Here is a 19,771-nt window from a genome sequence, read left to right as displayed (position 1 = left end):
TAAATCACCATCATTGAGACAACAAAATCATTGAGACACCAGATTGTAAAATGTTCACTGTCTTGGTTAAAAAAATTAAAAAATAAAATGACTCATTGTATCAGAAAAGAGCGTCTTTAATCTTTAAAGACTAAGACCGATTTTACACAGAATAAAAAATGTCTATGTCCACGCAAAAAACTTAAGTTTCTTTTGTCTTTATTCATAAAAGTTTCTTACAAACAAGTGGCTCTCTCCTGACTCCTGCCTTACTTGTATAAACCATCACCTTCTCCCTGTGCCCACCTATCCTCTCCTACCTGCCCATAATTCAGACGTCACCTGGTGCCAAAACTAAAGACTATCAAAATAAAAGCACCAATCATTACTCAATACTCTAAATAATAATAGAGATATCAAAGTCGTTCATTTGGGATCTTCTCCAAACAAGCAATAAACTTGTGATTTAGTGTGTAGCCCTGATCATTAGCTTATTTCTCTAATATTAGTGGTCGATTAAGTTACTGTGGTTACATGTGCACATTTCAGGATTGGATAGAAAATACTTTGTCTACTTTTGCATACAAAGGTGGGAATTTGCCTCTGCATATATAAATAATCTAAAACAAGAGCACATTAATGGAAATGAGATGTAAACACAACACTGTGACCCTGTGTAAACATAGGCATGCCTTTGCAGCAGAGATTGCCATCTCTGTGACATTTTTGTTTAACTTGCTAATACCTTAAAGTTCTTTTCCATGAAGCCTACAATGCCAGTCATTGTTCAGTCTTGGTGGGTCAAATTACAACATTACAAGTTGGCCCAATTGTGTAATAATCTAAACTAATCTGAAGTCTCAAAGCATGAATAATAAACTACAGAATAATCATACTCAGGAAATTGTGTCAGACTATCAAAATAATGGTTCAAAACCAGGACCAATTAGGGTAAACCTGCATCATAATCGACCCATTCAGAGTGAATTGTGAACCCTTTCAAAGATGGCTGCTTCTCTGTAAGACAACCCTGGATGGTCTTGGAAAAGCAATAACCTCCCCTGTGAATGAACCGTGACAAAGGCCGGCTCCTCGGACTCTAATGTCTTTGTTTTTAGCGTGCTGGCCACACGCCTCTCTTCCTGTTCCTGCAATGCTTCTTCCTAGTGCTTTGTCCCCACACACACAGGAAAGTGTTGGTGCCTAAGTATAGGCTGTATCATACGTCTTATCATCTAAACAGTGGGAAGGAAGGAGAAGCTAGACGAGAGGCCACAGATATTTAAATGTCTCAACATCACAGCTGGATTTGTCAGAATGATTTTGGTTCAGGTTGTAATTTGAATTCTTTAAAGCAACGGTTTAAAGTATGCAAGGCAGCCATAAAAATATCAAACCAGGTTTAATTTGATGTAATTATCTCACCTCTTCATCGAGGTCATTAAGAAAGAATTAGACAGGCAATGGGCTGCAGGTAAAAGCAATCAGTTTCCACTCTAAAACCTTCTATTCTGGTAATAGAAGTTTTAATTTGGTTATGAATTCTGCAGCATCTTTATAGTATCTGGAGCAGCTTTCAGGGACAAGTAATTTTACCATAGTAATATGTGTTCATGAAATAGTCACAAAACCCATCAGCTATCATCATCCGTCATTCTCAAAGAGGCAAATACACCTCTGGAAATAGATTCAGATTTCTCAGTAGTTCTGGGGAAGCCAGCAGAGCAGTTAAATGTGAAATGGTTTCCAGGTAAAACTTTTCCCATGCAGGGTCGTCATTTCTTGGTCTGTCACGTCTTTAAAAAGCACCCATTCAGTTTAATAGTAGTATAAACAGTGACTTCACTCCGGCTCCCTTCAGAGCCCAAAAAAGAAATTTTCTTGTAACTCACAATTTATGTCTATTAATTTTGCCAGAAGAATTATGTAGATTTGTAAAAAGTAAGAAGTCAAGCTTTGCCAGTTCTGTCCTCAGTAGGAGATGATATCCTACTAAAATGCTAGTTTGTTTTAACCTGACACGCCAGATGGATTTGTTTCACACATCCATCTAGGAAAGCTTCAAAAGGAAACATTTGAGAAAAGGCAGAGGATTTGAAAAAACTCGGAGTGTGATTGGATGAACGTTCTATCACATCTCTACAGGCCAATAAGAGTAACAAAACACGCGACGTAGCTGCTATTGAGCTGCGCGTGCAGCTTGTGAGGAATAACGCAAAATATGGCAACTATAAGTACTCGGCTTTTGTCGTTCTTGAAAAGACAACAACTCACTGCTTTTTTTGTTCTTCTTTTAACAAAGAAATGTTGTCAAGTTCTGATTAAACTGGCGCTTTAGCAGCATCCACGCTAATCTCTTCCTCCATAACTGCACCAGCTCTTGCTGCTGCTTGTTTACGTCAGGACTCTGCTGTGCACAAAGTACTGCCCCTCACAATACCCTTTGATTTTATTTTATTTTATTTTAAGTCATTTTTATTTAATTTGTTGATATTTTATGCTACACTTTACCTAAGCTCCAGTGTTTACTCATTTTAAACCTTTAAGAAAGTGTTTCCTCAGCAATTCTGGGTACATAAGTTCCTGTTCTTATAGTGTCTTTTATTTATGGTGTGTTTTACCAATATTGTGAATGGATTGCTGGGTGGGCGGACTCGAGGGTTGGGTGTAGTAGATTTGGGTCATATTTATTGTATCTTCTTTTTTTTCATCTATCTGTTTGTAAAGCACTTTGTGCTACATTGTCTTGTATGAAAAGTGCTATATAGATAAAGTTAGATTGATTAACAAATGATTTTTAGATAAGAAAATGAAGATCAAAATCTGAGATAAAAAGCCAAACTTATTAGCTTATAAAAGGTCAACACACAAAAATGTTAAATAATGTTTTAAAGGGCAATTAATTGAGATAGAAAGTCACATTCATGTTTTAAAGATCGAAATATGAGATACAATTTTTAAACATGAGTTTAAAAGATCAAAATATGACTCTTAATTTTAAATTACGAGTCTAGAAGGTCAAAATATGGGAAAGGACACCAAAGTTAGGAGTTTAAAAGGGGAAAATGTGAATGAAAAAGGACAGACTATGAGATAAGAAGTCAAAATCATAAGTTTAAGTCATAATTATGAGATGCAAAATGGAAAATATGAAATGAAAACACAAAGTAATTTTTTTCCCTCATCCCTGATTTTTTATCTAATTGTTTGTACTCCTTGCTTTTTTTTTTTTTTTTTAATGACATGACAGTGATATTATACTGGAGGCAGTCTGCAGACCTTCTACCAGTGGGACAGTTATGATAAAAATATGATCTGATTTTGCCAGCCGGGTATAACTGTACAACGGGCTTGATTTCCCCCCGAGCCTTGAGTTTCACACCCCTGATGTAGAACCTGTAAAAAGAGATTTGGTTGGTCAGGACCCACAAGTGGGTAACAAAGGTGTGCCAGAAAAAAAAACTGTGGCAAACGTCTATGATATAGATGCCTTTAGTGGACACACAGTTCATTCGTACATTTTCCAAGTGTTCCTCTGATGACAAGCACATTTAGGTTATTTTCTCATGAACTTTACCTATTTTCTTATTTTCCTGGATATAAAGCTGCTTTTCCCCAGATATTTAAAAAATTTCCAAATTTCTGCTGCTTTAGGTAAAAGGAGTAAAATAAAATGTATGCATGTGTTTCCCTCTGCTGTAACATGTTAGTTTAGTCCTTTCTCTTTGTTCAGTTATGCTTTTGTCCATTTTGGGACCAGATGGCAACATTTTTCATGAGTGGTTAAACATTTTTAAAACTTTGGGTTTGATTTATCGGAAGGGTGGTGGTTATTTAATTTTATAAAATAGACGACAAAACAATGTGTTGTGTATTCTTGAATTTATCCACATTTGAAGTGGTCTTTGCAGCATTGATCTTAAGGGGCAGGATAGATACAGAATTAAAAGAATACAAAGTCTTCATTGTCATTTTACAATGAAGTCTAGAAATACTGCTCCTTAGTGTATGACAGTCAGGATTCCACCTGAACTCAGGTAAAAACCACAGTGTGTATAGTACTTTAAATATATTAAAGATGTATTGCATCATCTAAGGCCATCACGCTAGATGATGCAGACAGTTTACAATATGCCTGGTGTCATAGTCAGCACAACATGACTGAACCTTTAATTCACTATGTGGCCTATTTTGAGTTGTTTCTTTCAGGTATGCTCTCTAGCATTTCAACATGGCTTTTAAAAGAAGAACAGTCATATCTATCATACGTCACATCCTTGCTGCACTACCGTGCTTTTGTGTGACTTATACTGTGCTGAAGTCCACTTCTTCTATCTTTGTCAGGGCTGAAGACGTGTACTGTTTAAACACAATACAAAGTGGACTCTGAGGGTCAAAGTGCTTGGAAACAGTCCTGATTGCCTTGCTGAGTATGCCCTAAGTGATGTTTTTATGTGTGTTAGTAGGTGGGGGGACTCATTAGTCAAAAATGCTCCTTTCCTCCAGGCATTTCTGAGCAAAGCTGTAGTGGAGAGGCAGAAACACAAAGAAAGATTTTTTAATAAAATCAGTAAATTCAGAAGATGCACACTCGACATGATTGCTTCGATCTTCCTCTGAGCACCTTAGGTGCTAAAAGCCAGGCTTGTAAATTGGTGACACTCTCCTTTAAATGAAACTCAACAACCCGGCTGTTGGAGTGTGACAACTCTTGTACAGAAAGTGCTAAATGTGTTTGCAGTGTTTGCAAACTTTAAAGGTGACAAACTTTGCTGTGGATGCCCACATTTCTTTTGGCTGCTTCCTGGTGAAGATTTTCTCCGTGCTGCCAGTTTATGATTCAGAGTCTGCTCTAAGGTGTTGCAGTGTTTACTAATTTACAAACTTTGACGGTGCCCACGCTTTGTTTGGCTGGTGGCTGGTGTTAATTTCCCACGCTGGAAGAGTGAAGTTCTGAGAGTAGCTCGCCCGCTATCCTGCCAAACTCAGGACGGGCAATTGGACGGATGCATGGCAGTTCAACAAAGTGTCCCCATCACATTTCCAAAGCCCTGAAGAACTGGACATAAATCCATCACATTATAGAGAATCTGCTGAAGGCTGCCTGACATGTTATACTTTGGTTATTTGGTTTTCAGGATCTGGTTCCTCTGATCGCCCTATTGCCGAGGGAAATTTTGTATAAAATCTATTCACTTTGGCTGATTAATCTTTTTAGATGAAGAACAAGATGCAGAGGTGGCTGTGACACAAGTGCAAAACAGATGTTTGAGGGTGGTTAGTTAAGATCGTTAATGGGATCCAAATTCCTCTTTGATTAGACCAGTGATTCCCAAAGTGTTGGCCAAACTACAGGGGAGCTACTCCAGATTAAATCAAGCCATTTGTAAGTTACAATCTTATATTTACAACATGTTATATGAAAAAAAAAAGACAAACATTACTAATTCCTAAAGACTAGAGCACTGTGCAGGACTCTTTCTCTCAATTCCACTCTCTCTGGACCGCCCACACCTGCAACAGGTGTGTCCAATCCCACCCACATCCTACCAAAATTCTGTTTGTTTTCATGTTAAATATTCAGAATAACAGAACGTGCCTTTAAATCAAAGGAATGGTAATATTAGTTTCCACATCCTTGTCATACATAACAGTGCCACACATGGATAAAAAAAGCAGCTGAGAGTCTCAGACTGATTTAACTCCTGGTTATGGCTTTGTAATAGAAATGTCAAAGGAATATATACAAACCGTGTTTACTCATCATTTATCATCATTTATGTTAAAGTCATTAGGGGTGGAAATTTTTCCCGATCTCTGGAAAGTCTGCCATAAAAACTGCAGGACACTTACATCAGATCTCACAGTCAGTAGACTAATCTTGCAGGCAAAGGGGTGTTTTTTTTTCTCCAAATAACTGCATAATGGCTCAGAGTCTCTGCACACCAGTGCATGTTTGCAGTGGATGTCATACAACACAATCAGGGGAGCATTAAAGCTGTGCCTTTTGACTTTTCTTCGCATACATAGTGTGTTAGAGCATGCACTTCTCCATGGAACTTCAACAAATCATCACATTGTTTGGCTGCATGTAGACAGACACATGTTTACGCAAAACCACCAATGGACAGTTTCCAGCAAATAAACTGTGATTTCAAACACCTCTGTGTGACACATGGATCGATGCATGGTTGCACAGACAGATGGATGTATGGGTGGATGCATGAATGCATGGTTGGCTGCATGAATGCATTGATGGAAGCATTAATGCATGGATTGATGCATGCATGCATTGATAGATGCATGGATGGATGCATGGATTGATGCGTGGATAAGTGGATGGATGCATGGATGGATGAATGACTTGGATGCATGCATGCATGAATGGATGGCTGCATTAATGCATGGATGGATGCATGAGTGCATGGATAAGTGGATGGATGCATGAATAAGTGGATGAATGCATGAATAAGTGGATGCATGGATAAGAGGATAGATGCATGGATGCATGCATGAATGCATGAATAAGTGGATAACTGGATGGATGCATGGCTTGATGGGCTGATAGGTATTTCCTTAGGTGTGCACAGCTGTGCTCAGGTGGATCATGCTGTTGAGAGTGAAAGTAAGTGATATCAAAGTGTGAAAATGAGGTGTGAGATTGATGAAATTACCTGCCATTACCATAGAAACCTCCATCCATACTTTGACAGCCTGAACTTTAATCTCTTCCACGGTTGCTGCCCACGACCACAGACACACCTCTCAGAGAGAGGGTGAGTAAGCAGAGGATGGGATGTGGGGTGTGTGGGGCATGTGAGCATGGACAAGCGTGGGAGGATGTTCATGTTTCCTGCTTCTCCATCTCCCTTCCTCGCTATAGCCCATCCCTTTTCATTACTGGCATTTACAGTTTACAGTGTATTCAGAAAGTATTCAGACCCCCCTGACTTTTCTCTGTTTTCTTATGTTTCATCCTGATGCTACAGTCGTTTAAATTCATTTTCATTCTCAGTACCCTGTCATGACAAATGGAACAGAATTTTAGTACATTGCTTTTATGTCCTTTTCTCACACCATAACAGCTGATTTTATGTTGTAGTCACATGTTAACCTTAGCAGCAACTGATTGTCTCTAGATGACTTTAAATGATGCATTGGATTTAAAATGCTGCTTTTATTGCTACAAAAAATGCAAATACCAACACCAACTCTTCCCAAAAAAAAGTTTTTTATGCTAGAAACAAAACCCAACAGACTAATTTATTGGCACCTTTCTGTGAAATTATTCTGACTGTACGGATATCCAGCACTATATGAGTTGGTCCAGCTCTGTTGGTGATGCTCCCAGTTTGTACACATGCCAGCCAGAACTGGGTGCTCTCCCATTAGGCTTAGCTGCTGGCATGATGTGAGCAGGGAATACCTAAACAGAGTCAGCGCCAAGGCAGGTGATCACCAAATGTTGGCAGATATTGTGGTCCAAGCCAGGACTTCTTTTTTGGTTTATGAAAAATGTAAGAAATTCAACCTCCTTGGCTTCCTCTAGCCAAACAATGCCTACTCACAACCTGGCTTCACAGATTGTGAAACTAACAGATAAAACAAATCATGAAGCTTCCTTCCACATATTTTCACTTTAATTAATTTAAGACTCCAAAGAGATGGAACTCCAGTTCTTCTCAAATAATATTCAAATATGGTTTTATTTGTTTTAAAAACATCCCTTAGCTGTCCTTTTCTTCTTGTGAATCTTATGCTGCATCAAAAAATGCATATGTAGTAGATTAGATGATATGGGAGTAGAGGTGCCAGGTTGTCTCAGTTGGGCAAGCAACCCCTCTTTAAAATACAAATGTCTTTGGCTCCAGCCGTCAGCCCTTTGTTGAACTTCATACCCACTCCCTGCTCCCAATATTTGCTCTTTCTCTTCAACTGTCCTGTCCTATAAGATAAATCAGGTATAAATAATCTAGGGATGCACAATATTATCGTCCTGATATTGGTATAGCAGATATCAAAATTTCTGCAAGTGTTTGCATCTGATTCTTTGGCCGTGAATATCAGCATATATCAACTGTAAAATTTGTCCATATTTACGAATAAATTAGTGGAGTTTTAGGCTGGACCAACAGACCTATGTAAGTTTTCTTTATTTGTCCTCGTTCTTAAAACTTTTAAGTGTTTTTTTAAGGAAAAAAGTCCTTTTTTCATCCTGAAACCTTAAATTGTGTTCAAAGGACTGAAGTTTTAGTTATGTAAAACATATTTAAATATCGGTATCAGCTTATATGAATCTGTAAAAATGGCATATCGAATATTGGCAAAAATCCAATACCATGCATCCTTAAAACAATCCTAGGGGTCCATAATCTCTTGCATTAACACCTATTGAGGGCATTCAGATACCAAGCCAACTGATCATTGATCATGCTCACTGATCATAGATCATTTCTTTTGGTGTTCTGTGCCTCTATTTAGAGTGGATGAAAGTGATAGATGATAGAGTTGGGAACAGAGATGACAGAGTGGGGGTGAGATTTGCAGGAAAGGAGCCACAGACCAGACCTGAACCTGGGATGCCTGTGTACATGGGCCGCGATCTAACTGCTAGGCCATCTGCAACCTCTTATAATTTACTTTTTAAGCTTTTGTCTGAAAAACTGATAATATGCCAACAATATCATGCATCTCTGCTTTGATTAAGTGGTTGGGGTCAGAGCATGTGAGCGGAGTGGAGCGATGAGATTTCCCGCTCCTCGCTCACAGAGCTGTTCCTTGCGCCCGCTCGTCCGCTCAGAGGGGATTCACGCCGCTCCGCTCATTATCGCTCCACCTACCACTCAAATTTCTACCCGCTCCACTCAAATCACTCACCGCTCACTCAACGAAAACCCGGAAGCGCATTACCATTACCATCTTCTTGGTTTCAGACACTGGCAAATACTGACGTTTTTAAAAAATGACGATGGTGTTTATATTAGTATATCAACACTGTGCAGGCATCTCAAGTCTCTCGGATTATTCCGGCGGAAAGCCCAGTCTGATGTGTTGGATGTCGCTGTCTCTCTGCAGGAGCAGTGAAACCAACACGGGATGCTTCACGGATACAAATTCTTGCAGATGCATTCTGGGTGAGACATGCTTCAGACACATGGTGTGAGCGGTACCGGAGTGAAATTGGAGTGGGATGGAGTGCAAGATAAGGTGCCGGTCCAGCTTTTTTTGAAAAAAACGCTCCGCGCTCTGGCCAAAATCCTTCCGCTCGCACTCCCCGCTCCGCTCCGCTCACATGCTCTGGTTGGGGTGAGACGAGATCTCATGCCACGAGATCTCGTGAGATCAAAGCATCACAGAAAGTCTTGTTGAGGTGAAAATCAATTCGCAAGATCAATATTGCCCAGACACCAGAAGCAGCAGCTCTCCTGATAGAAAATCATACCTAACTGGAAGTTATAAAAGATCTCAAAGATGCCCTGGAGACTTAAAAATTATTGGTTTGCTAGCTAATGAAGTAACAGAGCTGATCTGTTACCCATTCAGAGCACCACTCCATCCCCCACCCCCCTCCGTGTACGCTACTCGAGGCCACGCACGATCCGCCAATGCATAATAAGTTCATCATAACGGTGTGGAATGATGAAATGCTGCTGCTGGAAACCTGTGCAGTCTCCATGAGTTCGTGTATGCGCGCAGAATCGTTCATAGTATCGGTATCTGTGACTTTATAACTTTGATTCAGTCACTGCCCCGTCATGTTTCCTCTTCTCACCATCTGTCAGTCACACATCCATCAGCTGTTCACCGTGTGTATCATCAATCAGAAGCTTAACATGAATACCGCAACGGGAACACTGCAGTGGTAAACTTAGCAATCAAACTCAGTTTGAACGCCATAGGGTTTACTGTAAGCTCCAAAAACCGAAGTTCTAGCTCCAGTTAAACGATCCCTGTTTGTTGTCTGACAGCAGACAGAGCAGAGGCACACACACACACTCACCAGCGCACACACATTAACACACACTCTCATCTGTACATCATGTCCAACACTGTCAAAGCTTATGAGAAAAGAAGTCCACAAAAAGAAAAAAGAATTTATTTCTCTAAATTACTGTAAAAAAAAAAAAAGTTTTATTGACACAAATATTTCCTTTGAGTATTTTAAATTTAGATGTCCTCGAACAGGACGAGAAAAAGTTTGATTTTACTGATGCAGCTCTTTATATTCCTGTTTGTTATAAATATTTTTTAAATTACTTTCAAAATAATCTAAATGCTTTTATTATTATTAATATAGTTGTAGCAATGAGTGCATAGTGTAGTTAAAAAAAGATGTGAGGGACTATTAAAATGGAAGTTTTGATTTGAAGAGCATTTAAATGTACAGTTTGACTCAAAGTTAAACAAGATAAACTGTGTGAAAGCAATGATAACCTGTTCAGTACAAGAGGAGTTTAAACATTTCTGAAAAGGCCTGAATGCTTTTCAATTCTGACTTTCAGCTGTATAAAGGACATATTTTCCACTCGTGTTTTTTCCAAAATTGAAAAAATAAGTGTAAAATCTCATCTCGTGTCTCGTGGGCCAAAGTCTCGTCTTGTCTCTTCTTGTCAGCGTCTTGTCGCACCCCTGTTGGGTGGTGATGGATTAAAATTCTGATGTGACTCAGCTAAGAGACTTGCAAGGTAAACGAAGACCCTAGCCAAACTATCGCGTCATTGTTCTGTTTCTTTAGTGTAAGGATGTGAACAACAATGGAGGGTTAAACTGGTCGTCTAGCATTCTGAAGCCTTAAACAAAAACCAGCTGTGAATTTTCCTTCATGATTTTACAGCTGCATCATCTTTACTGTTGCTCTGATTGGTTGATATTACAGTATATATCCCAGATTTAGCCATGGAAGGTGAAGTGTTTGGATGCATGTATCTTTTTAAGGGTTGGTCCGAGGCTTCCTTGCTGCAACATCAATTTTTACAAACTAGAGTACATCCCACTGAATTGAACTAACAATTGTTCCACCTGTGGCCCTTTGTGTTTGACACACCAGTGCCTCATGTTATTCTTTGGCTGATGTAGTGTTTTCTAACCCCAGTAATCAGAGGTTTCTGCCTGAACATTATAGTTGAATGCAGCAGAAAACCAAAGACCAGATACAGCGACTTTTTCTTTTTCTTATAACAACCATCATAAGATAGGTGCTCAAACCATCAATGTTTGAATTTGGAAAACCTGGCATAGATTTCTCTTTTGGCTTTCTGTTTAGTTAATTTGTTCTCCCTGTTTATGTAGGAAATTCACTAAAATGAAGAAGCTAATAAAGTCAGATTTTTAGAAGTTTATATGTCAATCTGTGAGTAGGGTTCATGCAGAGGTGTTCACTAAAGTATGCATGCTCATATATTCACTCTTATTTACCAATAGACCTCATAAATTGGTCTAGTTTTTATCACTGTTTCTAACTTCTGTACCCGTGTCAACAGTCCTGCTTAGCTGTATCCCTGTTTATCAGACAGTCCCTCTCCGTCCATGTGTCTCTCTCTCTCCATCACTTCCTCTCATGTTTTCCATCCCTCATCACTGTCTCTCTCTGACTCTCTCTCTCTCTGGCCTGGTTTGAATCAGCCCAGCAGACTCTCTCTTTTGGGACTCGGTAACACGCCTCGATTGGCTAGCACAAAATTCGACTGCACCGTGACATCACAGGCGCCCAAGCTTTTCCATTGGCGGACACTGGGAGTGGGGGATGGAGAGTAGGGAGAGGTTATACGCGGATCGAGGTTGGCGGGAGGGCTGATGGGAAATGGAGAGACTGCGTGACGCTGCTCGGTGCCTACAGGCCTCTACTCTCTCTCTCTCTCTCTCTTTCTCTCTCTCTCTGTTGCTCTCATTTTGAGTTCCTCTCCAGCTAGCTCTCTACCAATCCTCCTCTCATGGTGGAAACTCCAACATTCAAACAACTCACTCCAGACTGTCATGTAACCCGTTTTCTTTCTCTTTTATTTCCCTGGGCCAACTCTGAGTAATGACATTTTTGGTAACTGAAGTTCCTGTGCCAGGAAAAAGGAAGATGGAGATGTTGGCCAAATATCCCACCTAACTTTACTCTGAATGTACCAGGAGAAATGTGCCGTCACCTGCCCAGAAGTGCCTTTACTGTTCAACTGATCTCTGTGTTCAACATGCTGCAGTTTGAAGTGGTCATGACACATTTTGGCTGGATGTTAATGGGTCCCTTCTGAGCTGGCAAAGGCTGGGTTTGCACGTCAGCATTTCTTTGAGTGTTTGTCATGAGATGGTTCCTGCTGTTTGAGTTTAATTTAACTTTATGATCAGGAATCCTTTTAAAATGGGAGTTTATTTGACCTTTTTATGTTTTCACTTTGATCAGTTCTATGGTTAATGTTTAATCACACCCATGGTTTCATTTCTATCAGTTATAGTCAAATTTTCACAGGTTGTAGTAAACATATTCACGTTAGTGCTAAGCTATGAAGCTTAGCAGTCAATCATTTATTGACTGAACACTTATTTGATTGCGCTTTTATTTTGTTAATCATAAATTTAAAATACCCAGAGTATAAGCTGCAGCTTCTAAAATGTGGAGATTTATCATTTTTCTTTGTTTCTCTGTAATTTGTGGAAAAAATGTGTGGTAGACTGCTAACTGAAGGAAACAGCAGCTAAAAGTTGAAGTTTTAGTGAATACTGATTAAAATTCTGCACTGTTCCTACATGTAAAACCCAGTACAGTAACTCATCTATAAGCTGAGAACTCTCTTTCCTCAAGGTTTTCTGAGATTTAATCGAAAAAGCAATTAAACTGAAATAATGAATGTATAAACTATAATAAATGATGAAAAGTTCTAAGAAGGTTAAAGCCTTTATTACAGTCCCTCCTGTCCTGTATTGTAGCCTATTGGTATGATACTGAGCAATACAGAGGCTGCTGTAGTTCCTTTAAGCTTTGAGGTCATTTTAGGCACATTTTCCTCCCTGGTACGTCTTTATTAGCCTGTTATGACTGGGTCATAGTTTGTATTTCTGTTTTATTGCATATGTGCAGCTCTGTGTCCTCCCCTGCAGTGCTGAGTGTGTGTAAGTGTGTCTGTGTGGGTGTGTCTGAGTAATTAGGTGCTGATGCAAGTGGCTGTGGCTGATTGGGTCATTGAAGAGGAAGGTGCTGCTGCTGATTGGATCTGACCACTCCCCCAGCCTTTTAATGTCAGGTGCTGCGGTCTGCTCTCCTCTTCACCAGCCACTTCCAAGGAACCCAACAGCTCTGTGATCTGTAGCTTAGCTTTTGTGAATCGTAGGATTCTGATTGTGTAGACTTTGAGGGGTCCGGTTTGATTCAGTGTGGTTTGGTACGCTAAACCCCAAAACAGTGTGCGTTTTCACAGACATCCGCGCCCTCACTTGGTGGGCAGGCGGTAAAAGCGATGAATGTGCAGTCTCCTGACGCACGAGTCTGCTGGTCCAGCTGCAGAGTTCTAGAAAGGATGAGTGACAGAAATCACTAGGGAATAAGCATTAAACAGCTTTATTTCTGCTGAAAGTGCTTTAAAAAAATACTTCATCTTAATTATGTTAACCGCTGTCAGTACAACTCCTCAGCTGTTTGAGTACGTGTACAGAGAAATTTTGCATCGTAACTGTACGTTAATATGTGAAAATATCTAGTCTATAACAGTTGATACGACAAAATATGAAAGTTTAGAGCTGTACTGTGAGAATTCCCCACATTGAAAATAAGGTAAAAGTTTGGCAAACACGTCCAACAACCACAGTGATGTTTTCACTGGTTACCTAAAGTAAGAAGTAGATTAATAACTAGTTACAGTACATAGAATCAACTGTTCTAAGGCTTTGCATTTGCAAAATGTAAGGATTAATTTAGTTTCACATCAATCGCGGCTAGACCAGGCTGATGTGAGCTTTCAGGCTCTGCTTTGTGTACTTAAAATCAGGTCCAGATAAATATCAGGAAATTTGATTTGTGGCCAGATACCAATATCCACAGACTAGGAAACAGTTTGAATCTCTGTAGAGTCCAAATATCCCCGATTTAAGCAGATATTAGTCAGTTTTTCTCCCATTTTCGCCTGCTCCTCACAGCACAGACTTCCGTGTTTTGCAGCCCGGAGCCGAGCAGCTGTGTCGTGCGCTGACGTGACGTCAGTACAACCCCCTATTGTTGTGTGTAGCTCCACCTTTTTGGTACGGATAGGTAAGATTAGTATCCCTATGGAAGGTTGCCGGAAAGTGGGACGTACGGGTTGGATTTTTGAGACCCTTTCCAACTTTTTCTTTATGGAAGCGCAAAAAAATGCCTGCCGTTCTGCACCAAACTGAGCCGGACAGCTTGGTGGAAACAACCTAATTGTGTTACGTCCAGGTTCCTCTAGGCTGGGACGTAACAAGCCTCATATTGGCCTTGTTCTCATGCAAATGTGTTGTAGCAGATCCAGGGAATTACTGTCGAAGTGTCCATGTTGCACACTGTTGAAAGTTTAACAGTCTCAGGTTGTGGGCTACTAGCTGTATAAAAGTGGGCAGTTACTTTAGCAGAAGCATTGATTCATTTATGTATGCATTTGTTTGTGAGTGCGTACGTGAGAGAAAGAAAAGGCGCCATGGTAGGATTATTTACTGCTGCTCATCTGTGTGCACAACATGCTCAAGACTGCGAATATCAGGAGATGTAATGCACCATTCTTGTTATTAAGATTGCACAGCAGCTAAAAATCACTAAAAGTGAGAGGCTGCATGTAGCCTATACATTGTGTTTAAGCAGGGTTGGGTCTGGTTGCACTGTATTATTCATGGGTTAGGGCGGCTCAGGGTATGAAATGGGGAAATGGGTCGGGTCTCATTTCTGAGCTCTACATGTGCAGGAAGATGCCGGTTTTAAAGTTGGACCCTTGCAGGACCCTTAGTATAGAGGCCCCTGATTTTCATCGTCAGTAAGTCTGTTCATTTGCTGCTTTTACAGTCCTTTAGGGCAGGGGTTCCCAATCTTTTCAGTCTGTGACCCCCAAAAGAACAGTGTCAGAGGCCACGGCTGTCCCGGGAGGTGGTTACCACGTATGATGTTGCACAAGGCATGATGTAGGAAATTACATTTTGAGGAGTAGTGCACATTACTCTAGTTTTAAGCAAGAATCTCACTTAAAGGGGACGTATTTTACCCTTTTAAGACAAGTTTATATTGGTCTCAGAGGTCTCCAAAACATGCCTGTGAAGTTTATTGCTGAAAAAAAACACCCCAGCATTCGATTTCTGTATGTCTAAAACCCCCTCTGTTTCAGCCCTGCTCAGAGCAGTTTCCCACATGACATCATGTGGGGAAAATCTGAGGACGGCTTGTTTCAGTACACATTTTCTGAAAGGTGGAGAAAGGGGCGGGGGGGTGGATTTTTCTGGTAGGGGCACATATTTTTGTCAGAAAAGCCTGAAAAGCAATTTTTGCATAATATGTCCCCTTTAAAAGCTAAGGTTTGGTTTTAGAATGAAGTAATTTAAGGGTATATTTTACAACAATGGATAAAATATACCACTTAAAATCATTTTGAATTTCTCTTTGTTTTTTGGAAAGCATCCCCTGTTAGTGTTTGTACCCCTAATATGTACCCCATGTACTCTTCAAGTCTGGCCTGGGGCTCCTTTCTCTCCCACCCTCTAATCTCTTTCCAACTTGATCCACCGTTGTCGTCTATAATGTTTTAACTTATCTCGTTGGAGAAGTGCATTCCAAACAAAAGCTGGTAGTTCTGGTTATCTTCACTTATCCTACTCTGCCAACATTACCTCTCTTTTTTGACTATTGACCTGCTTTTCCAACAGGTGACTTTCTGCATCAAATATCCTCCTTTCTGAATCAGCAATTAGTTTTAGAAGCTCTCCAGCTTTAAAGATTACTGACTGACATCAGCTCATGCCACGCTATCTGCTAATGGGCTGATATCTACAGATGTTGACCCGATGCATCGTTGCATCCCTGGCAGCAAACGCTGGAGGCAAAATGTATTAGGAAAAATATTGGGTTATCAAGACACAGTAAATTATAAGTAAATCCATATAAGCTTATTGGTTCAACTTCGTTCAGGTTTTTAAGATGTGTTTTTTCTCTGTCCGCGTCGATTCTCCCCTTACTCACACATCAGAAAGAGACAAAGCCAGTTTTTCTCTGCTCAAACCTGACTTCAGCCCTCAGCACCCCTCCGTATTTCAGATAACAAGCCAGTCAGACACGGTGTCTTCATTTTGCGTCTCAGCAACGCTCGGTTTCAAGTTTGCCTGTTTGATATTCAGCAGCAGGACGAGGATGTCACAGTGGCAGCGGAGTCTAGTAACAAGCTGTTACAGGGGGAAGAGTAGACAGGCATGATGTGTCGATCGCTCCTCGTCTCACAGTGATGTTGAGTAATGAGGAGAAGCTGTTCTAGAGATTACACTGTACATGCTTTCTGAACCACTGCTGCTTCAGTTAACCCAGGAGAGGAAGTGTTGAGGTGTTACAGCTTTATGTTCTGTGCATACAAAATATTAGGATTATTTTAGTGGGGTTTCCTTATGCTGCATACGCCAGACTGTGGTTTATATTCTCAGAGGTGCCTTACAGTAGCGTCATTGTTTTTGGAAAGTTTCTAAGAGGGGAATACCAAAGGGGTAAATGTCTCTCTCTAGGGGATCCTAGATAGAAAATTTGAATATGACCGAAGTTTGTGCCAAAGTTGTCTCAAGACTTCTGATCAAAGAGACAACCACAACCACATTAGTTGAGACATTTCAGAACAAACTGAAGGAAAGACACATTTTTAGGAGTGATTACATGTGATGAAACTTGGATCTTCAATATGATCCTGAGACAAAGGCAGTCACTGCATGAAAACAACATTGTCATCAAGGATGAAGAAAGCTCCGCAAAGACAGTCCAGATCCAAGGCCATGTTGATTGTTCTCTTTGACCTTTTATGAGGAGTGAGTTCCAGAATAATGAATCAACACTATTACAAACAGGTTCTAGAAAAACAGAGAGAAAAAGTCTGAAGAAAGAGAGCACAACTGACGAAAATGGTTTCATTCATTCGTTTCTGGACCAAAAACAAACCATGGTGAAGATCACCCTCCATATTCACCCGATCTAGTGCTTTCCTTTTTCCTCAGATCAAATCTGAGCTTAGAGGAGCACGTTTAGTGTCTGAGTCAGAAGTTAAGAGAAGACCCACAGAGGTTCTGAGACACAAGGATACCTACTGCACTGATCTGATCAGTGAAGAACTGATTGCAGCTGTGTGTTGATGCAGAAGAGAAAGACACTGACAAATGTTTATGATTACAGCATTAGTCTCCTTTTTAAATAGCTATACCTCGTATGTCTGCAGCTGATCAGGTGGTGAGGAGAAGCACCGTGATGTCCCTCTTGTTAATGCATGAGAAAAGTTATGTACAAGAGTTTTCTGCAGATGCTGACTGGCATTTATTAATTTTAGATCATTTGGATTCTTGTTAGAGCCCGACCGATTTATCAGCGGGCCGATTAATCGGGCTGATTATAGCGTTTCACAGTTTAATCAACATCGGCCAAAATGTAGCCGATATATTAACTTTTTTGCGGGGATTGTCTCTGCTCCTGCTGAACTTGCCAACTTAGCGACTTTATCGCTATATGTAGCAAGTTTTCAGACCCATCTGGCGACACTTTTTCAAAAAAGCAACTAGCAACAAATCTACACTTTTCCTGGTGTTACTGGAGAGTTTTGGAGACTTTGACATAAAAGTACGTATCGTTGTTACTTTTCTCACTGAGCAGTGCTGCTGCCGTGGGCCCCTCTCCGTCCCTAAGCACTCACAGGCTCGTCCTCACGCAGTTCAACTGCAGCAGAGTAGAGGACTAACGCCCGTTTCAGACTGGGATCGTGTTTTGCTGCTTGCGTGTGCCGCGTGTGTCAGCTCCGGTTCCTGCCGGTGTGGCTTTCACACAGGGCGCGAGTTTTCTGCCTGTCATCTGCATCTCCGTACTCTTAAAGCCCTGTCCTTCTTCAGAAGTTTTACCTCAGTAAACACCGCTAAAAGCTACTTGATTTAGTGTACAGAGGAAGTGTGTCGGGAACTATTCAAAATAAAGGCATTCTGTACAAGTGAATGGAGTCTCTCTACAGAAATGCTAAACCGGGCTTTTACTTTGAAAAGCACAAACCAGAAAAGCATTCATACGGTGTTTATCTTTCCTGTGACATATTCTACCAGTGTGGAGACAGAAAGTTTCACTAATAGTAGATCTTTAGAGAACAACTTTATTTTTTAAATGCAACTGGTTATTCACATGTCCACATTTGTGTTCATGTGCAATATATATCCTGTGTATATTAGTGTTCTTATTTCATATATTGGCCAAAATATCGGTTATCGGCCAATATATTGGATATTGGGTTTTTTTTAGCCCCCAATATCGGTATCGGCATCAGCCCCAAAAATCCTATATCGGTCGGGCTCTAATTCTTGTACAGATCAGCTGTATAAGCATAGCAGTGGTGCACCCTTGTGTTTGGGCATTAAAGTGAAAAAGAAGTAGCTAAAGAAAAGTTGGTTTTTTTTAATGTAACCTGAAATAAACCAGAGAGAAAGCAGAATAAATAATTTATCTTTGTTTTCAATGTTCTACACTACCTCCTTTATTTTTTAAACCATAAAAAAGATGCACAAACTCATTAAAGTTCTGATCTGTTGTATAGAAAACTCTTCAAAGCTGTTTTTACATTCCCTCTATACTTTCCCCTCATCTCTATTATTGTACTAAAGCAGCTTAGCATTTATTAAAAGCATCAAACTCCTGCACAATGCCCAATGTAACGACATTTAAGTTGGCAAAATATTTGAAATAAGAGTAATAGTTAAATGAAAAGGCAGCACGTTTACAGGTAAAGAATGCCGAAACACGTCAACATAATATAAACAGCACAGCAAATTTTATGGCTCTTATATAGTTTATTAGCCTCTGTTGGCTGTTTGTGTTGACTCCTGTCTTAGTTTGTTTCTCCTCCACCTACTACGGTGACGTCAGTCTAGATAGGGTCTATTGATTAGGAAGTGGGCTGATATTTGGGGTGTGAGAGAGCATAGAACAGTGGGAGCTCATGGACCAACCCCTTCTACTGCTGAATCTTGTTTGAACTTTTATGAATCCCACAGCCATTCTTCTGTATGTCTGTATAACCTGGGCCGTCTCTCTGATTCATTTCAGATGCCTTTTAGCGCTGCTCCTCGACCAAACAGGTGGACCTCTCATGTTGTAAACAATGCTTTTGATTTGTAAATATTACAAACCAGTATTTTCCAAAGTGATCTCTCTTTACCAAAACCTCTCGCACATATGTCAGGTCCACGTCATGTTACGTCACATTACCACGCTTGTGCTCCTTCATTTGCATTTGTGCCGTGTTTTGGCCCAACTCTTCCTGCTATGCAAGGGCCATGGAAACATGCCGCGCCAAAGCATGGAAGAGCATACTCACACTGGTCAAACGTACTGGACTTCAGGCTCAGACATGCCCAGGCACGGTATAAATTTAAAAAAATAACACACAGCCTAGCTCTGAAATACTGATGCACCATAGACAGGCCGGTACCCTTTGGAGAAATCCTCTTGGGCACGTCTGAATAATAGATTTTTTTAAAGACATTCAAGAACAAAGGTCAAACATTAGTCAGTCAATCAGGTAGCGACAGATAATGATGAAACGTGTTTATTTCTAGAGATTATGATCAAATTAGACTTCTACTCCAGGTTAAA

At 40.3% G+C, this 19,771-nt stretch overlaps 1 protein-coding gene across 2 annotated transcripts in view; it reads left to right on the top strand.

Moving 5' to 3' along the window:
- Window positions 1-19,771, top strand: part of mta1 (metastasis associated 1) — an 84,517-nt gene that overhangs the window by 7,766 nt on the left and 56,980 nt on the right. The window lies entirely within an intron of this gene.

The sequence above is a fragment of the Cheilinus undulatus genome, linkage group 18 (assembly GCF_018320785.1).
Source record: "Cheilinus undulatus linkage group 18, ASM1832078v1, whole genome shotgun sequence".
In the NCBI taxonomy this organism is placed as follows: domain Eukaryota; kingdom Metazoa; phylum Chordata; class Actinopteri; order Labriformes; family Labridae; genus Cheilinus; species Cheilinus undulatus.
Note: the sequence above shows the minus strand (reverse complement) of the source record. Positions and strands in the feature narration are given on the sequence as shown.